Here is an 18,833-nt window from a genome sequence, read left to right as displayed (position 1 = left end):
TTTCTTCCACTTCGGGAAAGGCTTCCTTACTGGGTGTGGAAATCTCCTATGCCTTTCCTCGCCTATTCTGTCAGCTCTAAAATTCTCTTTCGGTTGCCACCCTCACAGATGGATTAGGAAACTCTTTGCGGTGCACTCATTAGTGAAATGACCTCAATGACGCTGGAATCCAATATCTAATCGCCAATTTTTAGCGAGTCCACACGCCAGGGTGGTCGGGGTCCAATGCAGCCCCGGCCAGGCCCAGGCCCCTTGGACTGGGCCACAGGAGGACACAGAGGAGGGTCCCGGCCCCCACGGTAGGTAGAGGTGCGGGCAGTTCTCCAAGGGCTTGGGTGTTTTCCAGAGGGAGGAGATGGAGGGGACTGATTTCTTCAGCGCCCCACAAACCACGCCACCCCACCCCACCCATGGGACACATCCCGAGAGAGAGAGAGACGCCCCATACACTGGCTCCCCTCCCCCGTGCGCTGTGCCCCAGCCCTGGCCCGGGGGAATAGGCGGCCGCCAGGCCACAGGGTGGGGGGCGCAGCTGAAAGGGGTTGTGGGGGAGGGCCGCCCCTGGCTGGGGTCAAAGGGCGAGCGCCCCGCCCCTCCCGCCCGTGCGCAGTCAGCGGCCCCGGCGCGCTGGGGGTGGGGGGCGGGGAGGTGAAGGAGGCCAGGCGAGGAGAGGAGGGGGGCTGGAAGGGCTCCACCTTGGCGGGTCCAGCCGTGGAGGCGCATCTTGTGTGAGTGTGAGTGAGTGAGTGCGTGTGAGTGTGAGTGTGTGTGTATACAGAGACAGCCCCCAACCCCGGCCCGCCGCTCCCTGCCCGCCCCGCCTGTCACCCCCGTCCCTCGGAGCCCGCGGGACCCGGCCGGCGAACTCAACAGGCCCGACCCGGCGCGGGGCCTGGGGCGGGAGGAGGCGGCGGGGAAGCGCAGAGAGGCTCGGCTTCTTGAGCGGGGCAGGGGCGCCCTCCGCCGTCCACGGCCACACCACCCCGAACGCGCCCGATCCCGTCTGGTCTCGGAAGCTAAGCAGGGTCGGGCCTGGTTAGAACTTGGATGGGAGACCGCCCGGGAATACCGGGTGCCGTAGGCTTCTTCTTTTTTTTTTTTTTTGCCTCTGGTTCTGTCGCGTTTCTGGGAGTGCGGGGGCGGCCCGGGGTGGGGGTGACCCCCACCCTCAGCGCCCGCCGGCCGCGGTGCCTGGCGCCCCAGCCCGCACCGTGGGGCCTCCTCTTGTCCCGAGCCGTGACACCGCCGCCACGCGGCAGCATGCGTGGCTTCTGGACTGTCAGGTCTCAGACCAAAGGTCTGCTCTGTGGGAGCCGACACGCTGGAGGAAACCTTGAGAGTCTGAGAGGGGAGGGAGTTCCAGAAGAAGGCCAGGATGTCATTTTGAGGGAGTATGTGACCAGAACTCCTCCCGTTGCTTTTGGGGTTCTATGGGCTACACGTAGGAATCTTTGGTGGTGGCACCTGATGTTCGGGGATCCGGAGTCACACCCAGACCTGCTCCACAGGCCTCCTTTTACTTTTCTCTTCGGATTCATTTTTTTTTTTTTTTTTTTTTGAGACAGAGTCTCGGTTTGTTGCCCAGGCTAGAGTGAGTGCCGTGGCGTCAGCCTAGCTCACAGCAACTTCAAACTCCTGGGCTCGAGTGATCCTTCTGCCTCAGCCTCCCGGGTAGCTGGGACTGCAGGCATGCGCCACCATGCCCCGCTAATTTTTTATATATATATCAGTTGGCCAATTAATTTCTTTCTATTTATAGTAGAGACGGGGTCTCGCTCTTGCTCAGGCTGGTTTTGAACTCCTGACCTTGAGCAATCCGCCCGCCTCGGCCTCCCAAGAGCTAGGATTACAGGCGTGAGCCACAGCGCCCGGCCGGATTCATTATTTTTAAAAAGTGTCTCTTATCTCTATTATTGCATTTACTTTTCTCTCTCTTTTCAAGCAGATGATGGGAGTCCAAGTATTAAGGTGACATGTGTTGCCCGTGCCCCCCTCCCCCCCCCGTGTTCTTATTCATTTACCCCTCATGTTGTTCCAGCATATTGTGGGGGCACCAATGTTAAGGACGGGTGCGTTGCCCTCTCCCAGCCTCCCCCCTCGGGTCAGAGCTTCAAGTGCGCCCATCCCCCAGTCGGTGCGTACCCACCCCATTCCTAATGGATGTGTATGCCCATCCCCTCCCCCCACCCGCCCGACACCCACCCGAAGAAGGTGATTCCTCTGTGTCCACTTAGGTGTCCATCGGTTCGTACCCATTTGCTGGTGAGCGCGAGCACGTGGTGCTCGTGTGTCCATTCTTGGGATACTTGGCTTACTGGAACGGGTTCCAGCTCTGGCCAGGAGAACCACGAGAGGTGCCCCCTCACCGCTGCTCCTCATAGCCGAATAGCACTCCGTGGTGTCCACGCGCCACATTTTATTTACCCACTCGTGGGTCGATGGGCACTCGGGTGGCTTCCAGGTCTTTGCGATTGTGACTTGTGCCCTGACACTAACCCTAACCCTTACCCAGCCCGTCTCCTCCACGGCCCCTGCCTGACTGACTCCTTCCCGCCCGGCCTATCACCTGTCACCGTCCTCTGCCCCTGCCTGACACGCTCCTCCCCGCCCGGGCCGTCACCGTCCTCGGCCCCTGCCTGACGGGGCTCCTCCGTCGCCTGGGCCTTCCAAGGGCTTGGTGTGGACGCTGGTTCCAGGACGCCCTCCCAGGAACCCGGTAGCAGGGCGGCCGCAGCGTCTCGCGCAACCCAACCGTCCGCCGGCTGGCCGCCGTGGCTAAGTGGCCTGCGGGGGACGTGCTCCCGCTGTGCCGTGGGGGCCCAGCCTGGTGTCTTCTCTGAGGCCCCGCGGCTGCCGCTCCCCGCAAGGGGAGAGCCGCGGAGGTGGGGACCGCCTCCTCATGGGGACGTACACCCAGCTCTCCACGTCGGATTCCGGGGCTCTCTGTCCTGCCAGAAGGCCCAGCTGGCCTGCGGGTCCTCAGAGTGGCAAAAACATCCGAAAACTGAGATTGAGGGTCCGGTGGGTGTCTGCACTTTTGTGCTGGGCACCCCAGGGAGGCCCGGGGGCTGGCTGGACAACGCGGTCTGCTGGGCTGGGGGGGGGGTTTGGAGGAGCAACTGATGCCCTTTGCACTTTGGGTAGCAAGTGTCTGAGGTGTCTCTGGGCCCTGTGCCATGTGGGGGCGGGGGCGGAGGCGGGGTGGGAGGAGGAGGAGGAGGAGGAGGAGGAGGAGGAGGTGGGAAGGGCCGTGGCCTGCAGTCGTGTTCCCCGGGGTGGCACAGCATGTGGCTTCTTCCACGGGCTGCTTGGCCTGGGCTCCCTGCACCTGGGCCTTTGGAGGACTGGCCCTGTGCTTGCCAACACTTCCTGCAGGGACCCAGAGCTGGGAGGTTGCATCTCTCAGCCCTGGGTCGGGCAGAGCCCCAGCGGGCCATGCCCACAACCTCTCTCAGCAGGGGTCCCCCAGAAGGCTCCTTTGGGACCAGGATTCTCTTGCGGGTGACTCTTTAAGGTCTGGCCCCTGGATGGAGGGGCACCAGGAGTAGAGGAGCAGGAAGGGGAAGGGGGTGGCCATGCGAGGGGACACTTTCAGGCCAAGTCCCAGCTTCAGTCTGATCCTCCTGGGAACCCCGGGGTGGACATCACACCTCCTGGTTGCCCCGCTCTGAGACAAGGAGCCGGGCTTCGCATTCCCACAGCAGCCAGTCGTGGGCTGAGGACACCTGGGGCGTTGGGAACTCCCTGGCTTCTCCTTGGTTTAACATCTGGAGCTGCTTGTGAATCGTGCCGCCACACACACCCGAGTGCAGGTGTCTTCTGCACAGACTGCGGGCCTCGCTCTTCTGAATGCCGCTAGCTCGCGACCCACCCACGGGTGAACCTGGTCAGGGTACTTTCTCTCAGGGGCAGACTCTGATCCGGGCGGGCTACCGGTGTCTCTGTTTGCTCCTTTCTTTCTTCCACTTCGGGAAAGGCTTCCTTACTGGGTGTGGAAATCTCCTATGCCTTTCCTCGCCTATTCTGTCAGCTCTAAAATTCTCTTTCGGTTGCCACCCTCACAGATGGATTAGGAAACTCTTTGCGGTGCACTCATTAGTGAAATGACCTCAATGACGCTGGAATCCAATATCTAATCGCCAATTTTTAGCGAGTCCACACGCCAGGGTGGTCGGGGTCCAATGCAGCCCCGGCCAGGCCCAGGCCCCTTGGACTGGGCCACAGGAGGACACAGAGGAGGGTCCCGGCCCCCACGGTAGGTAGAGGTGCGGGCAGTTCTCCAAGGGCTTGGGTGTTTTCCAGAGGGAGGAGATGGAGGGGACTGATTTCTTCAGCGCCCCACAAACCACGCCACCCCACCCCACCCATGGGACACATCCCGAGAGAGAGAGAGACGCCCCATACACTGGCTCCCCTCCCCCGTGCGCTGTGCCCCAGCCCTGGCCCGGGGGAATAGGCGGCCGCCGGGCCACAGGGTGGGGGGCGCAGCTGAAAGGGGTTGTGGGGGAGGGCCGCCCCTGGCTGGGGTCAAAGGGCGAGCGCCCCGCCCCTCCCGCCCGTGCGCAGTCAGCGGCCCCGGCGCGCTGGGGGTGGGGGGCGGGGAGGTGAAGGAGGCCAGGCGAGGAGAGGAGGGGGGCTGGAAGGGCTCCACCTTGGCGGGTCCAGCCGTGGAGGCGCATCTTGTGTGAGTGTGAGTGAGTGAGTGCGTGTGAGTGTGAGTGTGTGTGTATACAGAGACAGCCCCCAACCCCGGCCCGCCGCTCCCTGCCCGCCCCGCCTGTCACCCCCGTCCCTCGGAGCCCGCGGGACGCGGCCTGCGAACTCAACAGGCCCGACCCGGCGCGGGGCCTGGGGCGGGAGGAGGCGGCGGGGAAGCGCAGAGAGGCTCGGCTTCTTGAGCGGGGCAGGGGCGCCCTCCGCCGTCCACGGCCACACCACCCCGAACGCGCCCGATCCCGTCTGGTCTCGGAAGCTAAGCAGGGTCGGGCCTGGTTAGAACTTGGATGGGAGACCGCCCGGGAATACCGGGTGCCGTAGGCTTCTTCTTTTTTTTTTTTTTTGCTTCTGGTTCTGTCGCGTTTCTGGGAGTGCGGGGGCGGCCCGGGGTGGGGGTGACCCCCACCCTCAGCGCCCGCCGGCCGCGGTGCCTGGCGCCCCAGCCCGCACCGTGGGGCCTCCTCTTGTCCCGAGCCGTGACACCGCCGCCACGCGGCAGCATGCGTGGCTTCTGGACTGTCAGGTCTCAGACCAAAGGTCTGCTCTGTGGGAGCCGACACGCTGGAGGAAACCTTGAGAGTCTGAGAGGGGAGGGAGTTCCAGAAGAAGGCCAGGATGTCATTTTGAGGGAGTATGTGACCAGAACTCCTCCCGTTGCTTTTGGGGTTCTATGGGCTACACGTAGGAATCTTTGGTGGTGGCACCTGATGTTCGGGGATCCGGAGTCACACCCAGACCTGCTCCACAGGCCTCCTTTTACTTTTCTCTTCGGATTCATTTTTTTTTTTTTTTTTTTTTGAGACAGAGTCTCGGTTTGTTGCCCAGGCTAGAGTGAGTGCCGTGGCGTCAGCCTAGCTCACAGCAACTTCAAACTCCTGGGCTCGAGTGATCCTTCTGCCTCAGCCTCCCGGGTAGCTGGGACTGCAGGCATGCGCCACCATGCCCCGCTAATTTTTTATATATATATCAGTTGGCCAATTAATTTCTTTCTATTTATAGTAGAGACGGGGTCTCGCTCTTGCTCAGGCTGGTTTTGAACTCCTGACCTTGAGCAATCCGCCCGCCTCGGCCTCCCAAGAGCTAGGATTACAGGCGTGAGCCACAGCGCCCGGCCGGATTCATTATTTTTAAAAAGTGTCTCTTATCTCTATTATTGCATTTACTTTTCTCTCTCTTTTCAAGCAGATGATGGGAGTCCAAGTATTAAGGTGACATGTGTTGCCCGTGCCCCCCTCCCCCCCCCGTGTTCTTATTCATTTACCCCTCATGTTGTTCCAGCATATTGTGGGGGCACCAATGTTAAGGACGGGTGCGTTGCCCTCTCCCAGCCTCCCCCCTCGGGTCAGAGCTTCAAGTGCGCCCATCCCCCAGTCGGTGCGTACCCACCCCATTCCTAATGGATGTGTATGCCCATCCCCTCCCCCCACCCGCCCGACACCCACCCGAAGAAGGTGATTCCTCTGTGTCCACTTAGGTGTCCATCGGTTCGTACCCATTTGCTGGTGAGCGCGAGCACGTGGTGCTCGTGTGTCCATTCTTGGGATACTTGGCTTACTGGAACGGGTTCCAGCTCTGGCCAGGAGAACCACGAGAGGTGCCCCCTCACCGCTGCTCCTCATAGCCGAATAGCACTCCGTGGTGTCCACGCGCCACATTTTATTTACCCACTCGTGGGTCGATGGGCACTCGGGTGGCTTCCAGGTCTTTGCGATTGTGACTTGTGCCCTGACACTAACCCTAACCCTTACCCAGCCCGTCTCCTCCACGGCCCCTGCCTGACTGACTCCTTCCCGCCCGGCCTATCACCTGTCACCGTCCTCTGCCCCTGCCTGACACGCTCCTCCCCGCCCGGGCCGTCACCGTCCTCGGCCCCTGCCTGACGGGGCTCCTCCGTCGCCTGGGCCTTCCAAGGGCTTGGTGTGGACGCTGGTTCCAGGACGCCCTCCCAGGAACCCGGTAGCAGGGCGGCCGCAGCGTCTCGCGCAACCCAACCGTCCGCCGGCTGGCCGCCGTGGCTAAGTGGCCTGCGGGGGACGTGCTCCCGCTGTGCCGTGGGGGCCCAGCCTGGTGTCTTCTCTGAGGCCCCGCGGCTGCCGCTCCCCGCAAGGGGAGAGCCGCGGAGGTGGGGACCGCCTCCTCATGGGGACGTACACCCAGCTCTCCACGTCGGATTCCGGGGCTCTCTGTCCTGCCAGAAGGCCCAGCTGGCCTGCGGGTCCTCAGAGTGGCAAAAACATCCGAAAACTGAGATTGAGGGTCCGGTGGGTGTCTGCACTTTTGTGCTGGGCACCCCAGGGAGGCCCGGGGGCTGGCTGGACAACGCGGTCTGCTGGGCTGGGGGGGGGGTTTGGAGGAGCAACTGATGCCCTTTGCACTTTGGGTAGCAAGTGTCTGAGGTGTCTCTGGGCCCTGTGCCATGTGGGGGCGGGGGCGGAGGCGGGGTGGGAGGAGGAGGAGGAGGAGGAGGAGGAGGAGGAGGTGGGAAGGGCCGTGGCCTGCAGTCGTGTTCCCCGGGGTGGCACAGCATGTGGCTTCTTCCACGGGCTGCTTGGCCTGGGCTCCCTGCACCTGGGCCTTTGGAGGACTGGCCCTGTGCTTGCCAACACTTCCTGCAGGGACCCAGAGCTGGGAGGTTGCATCTCTCAGCCCTGGGTCGGGCAGAGCCCCAGCGGGCCATGCCCACAACCTCTCTCAGCAGGGGTCCCCCAGAAGGCTCCTTTGGGACCAGGATTCTCTTGCGGGTGACTCTTTAAGGTCTGGCCCCTGGATGGAGGGGCACCAGGAGTAGAGGAGCAGGAAGGGGAAGGGGGTGGCCATGCGAGGGGACACTTTCAGGCCAAGTCCCAGCTTCAGTCTGATCCTCCTGGGAACCCCGGGGTGGACATCACACCTCCTGGTTGCCCCGCTCTGAGACAAGGAGCCGGGCTTCGCATTCCCACAGCAGCCAGTCGTGGGCTGAGGACACCTGGGGCGTTGGGAACTCCCTGGCTTCTCCTTGGTTTAACATCTGGAGCTGCTTGTGAATCGTGCCGCCACACACACCCGAGTGCAGGTGTCTTCTGCACAGACTGCGGGCCTCGCTCTTCTGAATGCCGCTAGCTCGCGACCCACCCACGGGTGAACCTGGTCAGGGTACTTTCTCTCAGGGGCAGACTCTGATCCGGGCGGGCTACCGGTGTCTCTGTTTGCTCCTTTCTTTCTTCCACTTCGGGAAAGGCTTCCTTACTGGGTGTGGAAATCTCCTATGCCTTTCCTCGCCTATTCTGTCAGCTCTAAAATTCTCTTTCGGTTGCCACCCTCACAGATGGATTAGGAAACTCTTTGCGGTGCACTCATTAGTGAAATGACCTCAATGACGCTGGAATCCAATATCTAATCGCCAATTTTTAGCGAGTCCACACGCCAGGGTGGTCGGGGTCCAATGCAGCCCCGGCCAGGCCCAGGCCCCTTGGACTGGGCCACAGGAGGACACAGAGGAGGGTCCCGGCCCCCACGGTAGGTAGAGGTGCGGGCAGTTCTCCAAGGGCTTGGGTGTTTTCCAGAGGGAGGAGATGGAGGGGACTGATTTCTTCAGCGCCCCACAAACCACGCCACCCCACCCCACCCATGGGACACATCCCGAGAGAGAGAGAGACGCCCCATACACTGGCTCCCCTCCCCCGTGCGCTGTGCCCCAGCCCTGGCCCGGGGGAATAGGCGGCCGCCGGGCCACAGGGTGGGGGGCGCAGCTGAAAGGGGTTGTGGGGGAGGGCCGCCCCTGGCTGGGGTCAAAGGGCGAGCGCCCCGCCCCTCCCGCCCGTGCGCAGTCAGCGGCCCCGGCGCGCTGGGGGTGGGGGGCGGGGAGGTGAAGGAGGCCAGGCGAGGAGAGGAGGGGGGCTGGAAGGGCTCCACCTTGGCGGGTCCAGCCGTGGAGGCGCATCTTGTGTGAGTGTGAGTGAGTGAGTGCGTGTGAGTGTGAGTGTGTGTGTATACAGAGACAGCCCCCAACCCCGGCCCGCCGCTCCCTGCCCGCCCCGCCTGTCACCCCCGTCCCTCGGAGCCCGCGGGACGCGGCCTGCGAACTCAACAGGCCCGACCCGGCGCGGGGCCTGGGGCGGGAGGAGGCGGCGGGGAAGCGCAGAGAGGCTCGGCTTCTTGAGCGGGGCAGGGGCGCCCTCCGCCGTCCACGGCCACACCACCCCGAACGCGCCCGATCCCGTCTGGTCTCGGAAGCTAAGCAGGGTCGGGCCTGGTTAGAACTTGGATGGGAGACCGCCCGGGAATACCGGGTGCCGTAGGCTTCTTCTTTTTTTTTTTTTTTGCTTCTGGTTCTGTCGCGTTTCTGGGAGTGCGGGGGCGGCCCGGGGTGGGGGTGACCCCCACCCTCAGCGCCCGCCGGCCGCGGTGCCTGGCGCCCCAGCCCGCACCGTGGGGCCTCCTCTTGTCCCGAGCCGTGACACCGCCGCCACGCGGCAGCATGCGTGGCTTCTGGACTGTCAGGTCTCAGACCAAAGGTCTGCTCTGTGGGAGCCGACACGCTGGAGGAAACCTTGAGAGTCTGAGAGGGGAGGGAGTTCCAGAAGAAGGCCAGGATGTCATTTTGAGGGAGTATGTGACCAGAACTCCTCCCGTTGCTTTTGGGGTTCTATGGGCTACACGTAGGAATCTTTGGTGGTGGCACCTGATGTTCGGGGATCCGGAGTCACACCCAGACCTGCTCCACAGGCCTCCTTTTACTTTTCTCTTCGGATTCATTTTTTTTTTTTTTTTTTTTGAGACAGAGTCTCGGTTTGTTGCCCAGGCTAGAGTGAGTGCCGTGGCGTCAGCCTAGCTCACAGCAACTTCAAACTCCTGGGCTCGAGTGATCCTTCTGCCTCAGCCTCCCGGGTAGCTGGGACTGCAGGCATGCGCCACCATGCCCCGCTAATTTTTTATATATATATCAGTTGGCCAATTAATTTCTTTCTATTTATAGTAGAGACGGGGTCTCGCTCTTGCTCAGGCTGGTTTTGAACTCCTGACCTTGAGCAATCCGCCCGCCTCGGCCTCCCAAGAGCTAGGATTACAGGCGTGAGCCACAGCGCCCGGCCGGATTCATTATTTTTAAAAAGTGTCTCTTATCTCTATTATTGCATTTACTTTTCTCTCTCTTTTCAAGCAGATGATGGGAGTCCAAGTATTAAGGTGACATGTGTTGCCCGTGCCCCCCTCCCCCCCCCGTGTTCTTATTCATTTACCCCTCATGTTGTTCCAGCATATTGTGGGGGCACCAATGTTAAGGACGGGTGCGTTGCCCTCTCCCAGCCTCCCCCCTCGGGTCAGAGCTTCAAGTGCGCCCATCCCCCAGTCGGTGCGTACCCACCCCATTCCTAATGGATGTGTATGCCCATCCCCTCCCCCCACCCGCCCGACACCCACCCGAAGAAGGTGATTCCTCTGTGTCCACTTAGGTGTCCATCGGTTCGTACCCATTTGCTGGTGAGCGCGAGCACGTGGTGCTCGTGTGTCCATTCTTGGGATACTTGGCTTACTGGAACGGGTTCCAGCTCTGGCCAGGAGAACCACGAGAGGTGCCCCCTCACCGCTGCTCCTCATAGCCGAATAGCACTCCGTGGTGTCCACGCGCCACATTTTATTTACCCACTCGTGGGTCGATGGGCACTCGGGTGGCTTCCAGGTCTTTGCGATTGTGACTTGTGCCCTGACACTAACCCTAACCCTTACCCAGCCCGTCTCCTCCACGGCCCCTGCCTGACTGACTCCTTCCCGCCCGGCCTATCACCTGTCACCGTCCTCTGCCCCTGCCTGACACGCTCCTCCCCGCCCGGGCCGTCACCGTCCTCGGCCCCTGCCTGACGGGGCTCCTCCGTCGCCTGGGCCTTCCAAGGGCTTGGTGTGGACGCTGGTTCCAGGACGCCCTCCCAGGAACCCGGTAGCAGGGCGGCCGCAGCGTCTCGCGCAACCCAACCGTCCGCCGGCTGGCCGCCGTGGCTAAGTGGCCTGCGGGGGACGTGCTCCCGCTGTGCCGTGGGGGCCCAGCCTGGTGTCTTCTCTGAGGCCCCGCGGCTGCCGCTCCCCGCAAGGGGAGAGCCGCGGAGGTGGGGACCGCCTCCTCATGGGGACGTACACCCAGCTCTCCACGTCGGATTCCGGGGCTCTCTGTCCTGCCAGAAGGCCCAGCTGGCCTGCGGGTCCTCAGAGTGGCAAAAACATCCGAAAACTGAGATTGAGGGTCCGGTGGGTGTCTGCACTTTTGTGCTGGGCACCCCAGGGAGGCCCGGGGGCTGGCTGGACAACGCGGTCTGCTGGGCTGGGGGGGGGTTTGGAGGAGCAACTGATGCCCTTTGCACTTTGGGTAGCAAGTGTCTGAGGTGTCTCTGGGCCCTGTGCCATGTGGGGGCGGGGGCGGAGGCGGGGTGGGAGGAGGAGGAGGAGGAGGAGGAGGAGGAGGAGGTGGGAAGGGCCGTGGCCTGCAGTCGTGTTCCCCGGGGTGGCACAGCATGTGGCTTCTTCCACGGGCTGCTTGGCCTGGGCTCCCTGCACCTGGGCCTTTGGAGGACTGGCCCTGTGCTTGCCAACACTTCCTGCAGGGACCCAGAGCTGGGAGGTTGCATCTCTCAGCCCTGGGTCGGGCAGAGCCCCAGCGGGCCATGCCCACAACCTCTCTCAGCAGGGGTCCCCCAGAAGGCTCCTTTGGGACCAGGATTCTCTTGCGGGTGACTCTTTAAGGTCTGGCCCCTGGATGGAGGGGCACCAGGAGTAGAGGAGCAGGAAGGGGAAGGGGGTGGCCATGCGAGGGGACACTTTCAGGCCAAGTCCCAGCTTCAGTCTGATCCTCCTGGGAACCCCGGGGTGGACATCACACCTCCTGGTTGCCCCGCTCTGAGACAAGGAGCCGGGCTTCGCATTCCCACAGCAGCCAGTCGTGGGCTGAGGACACCTGGGGCGTTGGGAACTCCCTGGCTTCTCCTTGGTTTAACATCTGGAGCTGCTTGTGAATCGTGCCGCCACACACACCCGAGTGCAGGTGTCTTCTGCACAGACTGCGGGCCTCGCTCTTCTGAATGCCGCTAGCTCGCGACCCACCCACGGGTGAACCTGGTCAGGGTACTTTCTCTCAGGGGCAGACTCTGATCCGGGCGGGCTACCGGTGTCTCTGTTTGCTCCTTTCTTTCTTCCACTTCGGGAAAGGCTTCCTTACTGGGTGTGGAAATCTCCTATGCCTTTCCTCGCCTATTCTGTCAGCTCTAAAATTCTCTTTCGGTTGCCACCCTCACAGATGGATTAGGAAACTCTTTGCGGTGCACTCATTAGTGAAATGACCTCAATGACGCTGGAATCCAATATCTAATCGCCAATTTTTAGCGAGTCCACACGCCAGGGTGGTCGGGGTCCAATGCAGCCCCGGCCAGGCCCAGGCCCCTTGGACTGGGCCACAGGAGGACACAGAGGAGGGTCCCGGCCCCCACGGTAGGTAGAGGTGCGGGCAGTTCTCCAAGGGCTTGGGTGTTTTCCAGAGGGAGGAGATGGAGGGGACTGATTTCTTCAGCGCCCCACAAACCACGCCACCCCACCCCACCCATGGGACACATCCCGAGAGAGAGAGAGACGCCCCATACACTGGCTCCCCTCCCCCGTGCGCTGTGCCCCAGCCCTGGCCCGGGGGAATAGGCGGCCGCCGGGCCACAGGGTGGGGGGCGCAGCTGAAAGGGGTTGTGGGGGAGGGCCGCCCCTGGCTGGGGTCAAAGGGCGAGCGCCCCGCCCCTCCCGCCCGTGCGCAGTCAGCGGCCCCGGCGCGCTGGGGGTGGGGGGCGGGGAGGTGAAGGAGGCCAGGCGAGGAGAGGAGGGGGGCTGGAAGGGCTCCACCTTGGCGGGTCCAGCCGTGGAGGCGCATCTTGTGTGAGTGTGAGTGAGTGAGTGCGTGTGAGTGTGAGTGTGTGTGTATACAGAGACAGCCCCCAACCCCGGCCCGCCGCTCCCTGCCCGCCCCGCCTGTCACCCCCGTCCCTCGGAGCCCGCGGGACCCGGCCGGCGAACTCAACAGGCCCGACCCGGCGCGGGGCCTGGGGCGGGAGGAGGCGGCGGGGAAGCGCAGAGAGGCTCGGCTTCTTGAGCGGGGCAGGGGCGCCCTCCGCCGTCCACGGCCACACCACCCCGAACGCGCCCGATCCCGTCTGGTCTCGGAAGCTAAGCAGGGTCGGGCCTGGTTAGAACTTGGATGGGAGACCGCCCGGGAATACCGGGTGCCGTAGGCTTCTTCTTTTTTTTTTTTTTTGCCTCTGGTTCTGTCGCGTTTCTGGGAGTGCGGGGGCGGCCCGGGGTGGGGGTGACCCCCACCCTCAGCGCCCGCCGGCCGCGGTGCCTGGCGCCCCAGCCCGCACCGTGGGGCCTCCTCTTGTCCCGAGCCGTGACACCGCCGCCACGCGGCAGCATGCGTGGCTTCTGGACTGTCAGGTCTCAGACCAAAGGTCTGCTCTGTGGGAGCCGACACGCTGGAGGAAACCTTGAGAGTCTGAGAGGGGAGGGAGTTCCAGAAGAAGGCCAGGATGTCATTTTGAGGGAGTATGTGACCAGAACTCCTCCCGTTGCTTTTGGGGTTCTATGGGCTACACGTAGGAATCTTTGGTGGTGGCACCTGATGTTCGGGGATCCGGAGTCACACCCAGACCTGCTCCACAGGCCTCCTTTTACTTTTCTCTTCGGATTCATTTTTTTTTTTTTTTTTTTTTTGAGACAGAGTCTCGGTTTGTTGCCCAGGCTAGAGTGAGTGCCGTGGCGTCAGCCTAGCTCACAGCAACTTCAAACTCCTGGGCTCGAGTGATCCTTCTGCCTCAGCCTCCCGGGTAGCTGGGACTGCAGGCATGCGCCACCATGCCCCGCTAATTTTTTATATATATATCAGTTGGCCAATTAATTTCTTTCTATTTATAGTAGAGACGGGGTCTCGCTCTTGCTCAGGCTGGTTTTGAACTCCTGACCTTGAGCAATCCGCCCGCCTCGGCCTCCCAAGAGCTAGGATTACAGGCGTGAGCCACAGCGCCCGGCCGGATTCATTATTTTTAAAAAGTGTCTCTTATCTCTATTATTGCATTTACTTTTCTCTCTCTTTTCAAGCAGATGATGGGAGTCCAAGTATTAAGGTGACATGTGTTGCCCGTGCCCCCCTCCCCCCCCCGTGTTCTTATTCATTTACCCCTCATGTTGTTCCAGCATATTGTGGGGGCACCAATGTTAAGGACGGGTGCGTTGCCCTCTCCCAGCCTCCCCCCTCGGGTCAGAGCTTCAAGTGCGCCCATCCCCCAGTCGGTGCGTACCCACCCCATTCCTAATGGATGTGTATGCCCATCCCCTCCCCCCACCCGCCCGACACCCACCCGAAGAAGGTGATTCCTCTGTGTCCACTTAGGTGTCCATCGGTTCGTACCCATTTGCTGGTGAGCGCGAGCACGTGGTGCTCGTGTGTCCATTCTTGGGATACTTGGCTTACTGGAACGGGTTCCAGCTCTGGCCAGGAGAACCACGAGAGGTGCCCCCTCACCGCTGCTCCTCATAGCCGAATAGCACTCCGTGGTGTCCACGCGCCACATTTTATTTACCCACTCGTGGGTCGATGGGCACTCGGGTGGCTTCCAGGTCTTTGCGATTGTGACTTGTGCCCTGACACTAACCCTAACCCTTACCCAGCCCGTCTCCTCCACGGCCCCTGCCTGACTGACTCCTTCCCGCCCGGCCTATCACCTGTCACCGTCCTCTGCCCCTGCCTGACACGCTCCTCCCCGCCCGGGCCGTCACCGTCCTCGGCCCCTGCCTGACGGGGCTCCTCCGTCGCCTGGGCCTTCCAAGGGCTTGGTGTGGACGCTGGTTCCAGGACGCCCTCCCAGGAACCCGGTAGCAGGGCGGCCGCAGCGTCTCGCGCAACCCAACCGTCCGCCGGCTGGCCGCCGTGGCTAAGTGGCCTGCGGGGGACGTGCTCCCGCTGTGCCGTGGGGGCCCAGCCTGGTGTCTTCTCTGAGGCCCCGCGGCTGCCGCTCCCCGCAAGGGGAGAGCCGCGGAGGTGGGGACCGCCTCCTCATGGGGACGTACACCCAGCTCTCCACGTCGGATTCCGGGGCTCTCTGTCCTGCCAGAAGGCCCAGCTGGCCTGCGGGTCCTCAGAGTGGCAAAAACATCCGAAAACTGAGATTGAGGGTCCGGTGGGTGTCTGCACTTTTGTGCTGGGCACCCCAGGGAGGCCCGGGGGCTGGCTGGACAACGCGGTCTGCTGGGCTGGGGGGGGGGGGTTTGGAGGAGCAACTGATGCCCTTTGCACTTTGGGTAGCAAGTGTCTGAGGTGTCTCTGGGCCCTGTGCCATGTGGGGGCGGGGGCGGAGGCGGGGTGGGAGGAGGAGGAGGAGGAGGAGGAGGAGGAGGAGGAGGAGGAGGAGGTGGGAAGGGCCGTGGCCTGCAGTCGTGTTCCCCGGGGTGGCACAGCATGTGGCTTCTTCCACGGGATGCTTGGCCTGGGCTCCCTGCACCTGGGCCTTTGGAGGACTGGCCCTGTGCTTGCCAACACTTCCTGCAGGGACCCAGAGCTGGGAGGTTGCATCTCTCAGCCCTGGGTCGGGCAGAGCCCCAGCGGGCCATGCCCACAACCTCTCTCAGCAGGGGTCCCCCAGAAGGCTCCTTTGGGACCAGGATTCTCTTGCGGGTGACTCTTTAAGGTCTGGCCCCTGGATGGAGGGGCACCAGGAGTAGAGGAGCAGGAAGGGGAAGGGGGTGGCCATGCGAGGGGACACTTTCAGGCCAAGTCCCAGCTTCAGTCTGATCCTCCTGGGAACCCCGGGGTGGACATCACACCTCCTGGTTGCCCCGCTCTGAGACAAGGAGCCGGGCTTCGCATTCCCACAGCAGCCAGTCGTGGGCTGAGGACACCTGGGGCGTTGGGAACTCCCTGGCTTCTCCTTGGTTTAACATCTGGAGCTGCTTGTGAATCGTGCCGCCACACACACCCGAGTGCAGGTGTCTTCTGCACAGACTGCGGGCCTCGCTCTTCTGAATGCCGCTAGCTCGCGACCCACCCACGGGTGAACCTGGTCAGGGTACTTTCTCTCAGGGGCAGACTCTGATCCGGGCGGGCTACCGGTGTCTCTGTTTGCTCCTTTCTTTCTTCCACTTCGGGAAAGGCTTCCTTACTGGGTGTGGAAATCTCCTATGCCTTTCCTCGCCTATTCTGTCAGCTCTAAAATTCTCTTTCGGTTGCCACCCTCACAGATGGATTAGGAAACTCTTTGCGGTGCACTCATTAGTGAAATGACCTCAATGACGCTGGAATCCAATATCTAATCGCCAATTTTTAGCGAGTCCACACGCCAGGGTGGTCGGGGTCCAATGCAGCCCCGGCCAGGCCCAGGCCCCTTGGACTGGGCCACAGGAGGACACAGAGGAGGGTCCCGGCCCCCACGGTAGGTAGAGGTGCGGGCAGTTCTCCAAGGGCTTGGGTGTTTTCCAGAGGGAGGAGATGGAGGGGACTGATTTCTTCAGCGCCCCACAAACCACGCCACCCCACCCCACCCATGGGACACATCCCGAGAGAGAGAGAGACGCCCCATACACTGGCTCCCCTCCCCCGTGCGCTGTGCCCCAGCCCTGGCCCGGGGGAATAGGCGGCCGCCGGGCCACAGGGTGGGGGGCGCAGCTGAAAGGGGTTGTGGGGGAGGGCCGCCCCTGGCTGGGGTCAAAGGGTGAGCGCCCCGCCCCTCCCGCCCGTGCGCAGTCAGCGGCCCCGGCGCGCTGGGGGTGGGGGGCGGGGAGGTGAAGGAGGCCAGGCGAGGAGAGGAGGGGGGCTGGAAGGGCTCCACCTTGGCGGGTCCAGCCGTGGAGGCGCATCTTGTGTGAGTGTGAGTGAGTGAGTGCGTGTGAGTGTGAGTGTGTGTGTATACAGAGACAGCCCCCAACCCCGGCCCGCCGCTCCCTGCCCGCCCCGCCTGTCACCCCCGTCCCTCGGAGCCCGCGGGACGCGGCCCGCGAACTCAACAGGCCCGACCCGGCGCGGGGCCTGGGGCGGGAGGAGGCGGCGGGGAAGCGCAGAGAGGCTCGGCTTCTTGAGCGGGGCAGGGGCGCCCTCCGCCGTCCACGGCCACACCACCCCGAACGCGCCCGATCCCGTCTGGTCTCGGAAGCTAAGCAGGGTCGGGCCTGGTTAGAACTTGGATGGGAGACCGCCCGGGAATACCGGGTGCCGTAGGCTTCTTCTTTTTTTTTTTTTTTGCCTCTGGTTCTGTCGCGTTTCTGGGAGTGCGGGGGCGGCCCGGGGTGGGGGTGACCCCCACCCTCAGCGCCCGCCGGCCGCGGTGCCTGGCGCCCCAGCCCGCACCGTGGGGCCTCCTCTTGTCCCGAGCCGTGACACCGCCGCCACGCGGCAGCATGCGTGGCTTCTGGACTGTCAGGTCTCAGACCAAAGGTCTGCTCTGTGGGAGCCGACACGCTGGAGGAAACCTTGAGAGTCTGAGAGGGGAGGGAGTTCCAGAAGAAGGCCAGGATGTCATTTTGAGGGAGTATGTGACCAGAACTCCTCCCGTTGCTTTTGGGGTTCTATGGGCTACACGTAGGAATCTTTGGTGGTGGCACCTGATGTTCGGGGATCCGGAGTCACACCCAGACCTGCTCCACAGGCCTCCTTTTACTTTTCTCTTCGGATTCATTTTTTTTTTTTTTTTTTTGAGACAGAGTCTCGGTTTGTTGCCCAGGCTAGAGTGAGTGCCGTGGCGTCAGCCTAGCTCACAGCAACTTCAAACTCCTGGGCTCGAGTGATCCTTCTGCCTCAGCCTCCCGGGTAGCTGGGACTGCAGGCATGCGCCACCATGCCCCGCTAATTTTTTATATATATATCAGTTGGCCAATTAATTTCTTTCTATTTATAGTAGAGACGGGGTCTCGCTCTTGCTCAGGCTGGTTTTGAACTCCTGACCTTGAGCAATCCGCCCGCCTCGGCCTCCCAAGAGCTAGGATTACAGGCGTGAGCCACAGCGCCCGGCCGGATTCATTATTTTTAAAAAGTGTCTCTTATCTCTATTATTGCATTTACTTTTCTCTCTCTTTTCAAGCAGATGATGGGAGTCCAAGTATTAAGGTGACATGTGTTGCCCGTGCCCCCCTCCCCCCCCGTGTTCTTATTCATTTACCCCTCATGTTGTTCCAGCATATTGTGGGGGCACCAATGTTAAGGACGGGTGCGTTGCCCTCTCCCAGCCTCCCCCCTCGGGTCAGAGCTTCAAGTGCGCCCATCCCCCAGTCGGTGCGTACCCACCCCATTCCTAATGGATGTGTATGCCCATCCCCTCCCCCCACCCGCCCGACACCCACCCGAAGAAGGTGATTCCTCTGTGTCCACTTAGGTGTCCATCGGTTCGTACCCATTTGCTGGTGAGCGCGAGCACGTGGTGCTCGTGTGTCCATTCTTGGGATACTTGGCTTACTGGAACGGGTTCCAGCTCTGGCCAGGAGAACCACGAGAGGTGCCCCCTCACCGCTGCTCCTCATAGCCGAATAGCACTCCGTGGTGTCCACGCGCCACATTTTATTTACCCACTCGTGGGTCGATGGGCACTCGGGTGGCTTCCAGGTCTTTGCGATTGTGACTTGTGCCCTGACACTAACCCTAACCCTTACCCAGCCCGTCTCCTCCACGGCCCCTGCCTGACTGACTCCTTCCCGCCCGGCCTATCACCTGTCACCGTCCTCTGCCCCTGCCTGACACGCTCCTCCCCGCCCGGGCCGTCACCGTCCTCGGCCCCTGCCTGACGGGGCTCCTCCGTCGCCTGGGCCTTCCAAGGGCTTGGTGTGGACGCTGGTTCCAGGACGCCCTCCCAGGAACCCGGTAGCAGGGCGGCCGCAGCGTCTCGCGCAACCCAACCGTCCGCCGGCTGGCCGCCGTGGCTAAGTGGCCTGCGGGGGACGTGCTCCCGCTGTGCCGTGGGGGCCCAGCCTGGTGTCTTCTCTGAGGCCCCGCGGCTGCCGCTCCCCGCAAGGGGAGAGCCGCGGAGGTGGGGACCGCCTCCTCATGGGGACGTACACCCAGCTCTCCACGTCGGATTCCGGGGCTCTCTGTCCTGCCAGAAGGCCCAGCTGGCCTGCGGGTCCTCAGAGTGGCAAAAACATCC

General features: G+C 62.6%; 5 pseudogenes; all 5 read left to right on the top strand.

The window, feature by feature from the left end:
* Positions 1–965: 965 nt before the first annotated feature.
* Positions 966–1,084, top strand: LOC142875149 (uncharacterized; annotated as a pseudogene).
* Positions 1,085–4,921: 3,837 nt separating this feature from the next.
* LOC142875148 (uncharacterized) lies at positions 4,922–5,040 on the top strand (annotated as a pseudogene).
* Positions 5,041–8,877: 3,837 nt separating this feature from the next.
* Positions 8,878–8,996, top strand: LOC142875147 (uncharacterized; annotated as a pseudogene).
* A 3,835-nt stretch (positions 8,997–12,831) lies between these two features.
* On the top strand, positions 12,832–12,950 carry LOC142875145 (uncharacterized; annotated as a pseudogene).
* Positions 12,951–16,802: 3,852 nt separating this feature from the next.
* On the top strand, positions 16,803–16,921 carry LOC142875144 (uncharacterized; annotated as a pseudogene).
* The last annotated feature ends 1,912 nt before the right edge of the window (positions 16,922–18,833 follow it).

This window comes from Microcebus murinus, chromosome 13, assembly GCF_040939455.1.
Source record: "Microcebus murinus isolate Inina chromosome 13, M.murinus_Inina_mat1.0, whole genome shotgun sequence".
Taxonomy (NCBI): domain Eukaryota; kingdom Metazoa; phylum Chordata; class Mammalia; order Primates; family Cheirogaleidae; genus Microcebus; species Microcebus murinus.
This window is presented reverse-complemented; position numbering and strand designations above follow the sequence as displayed.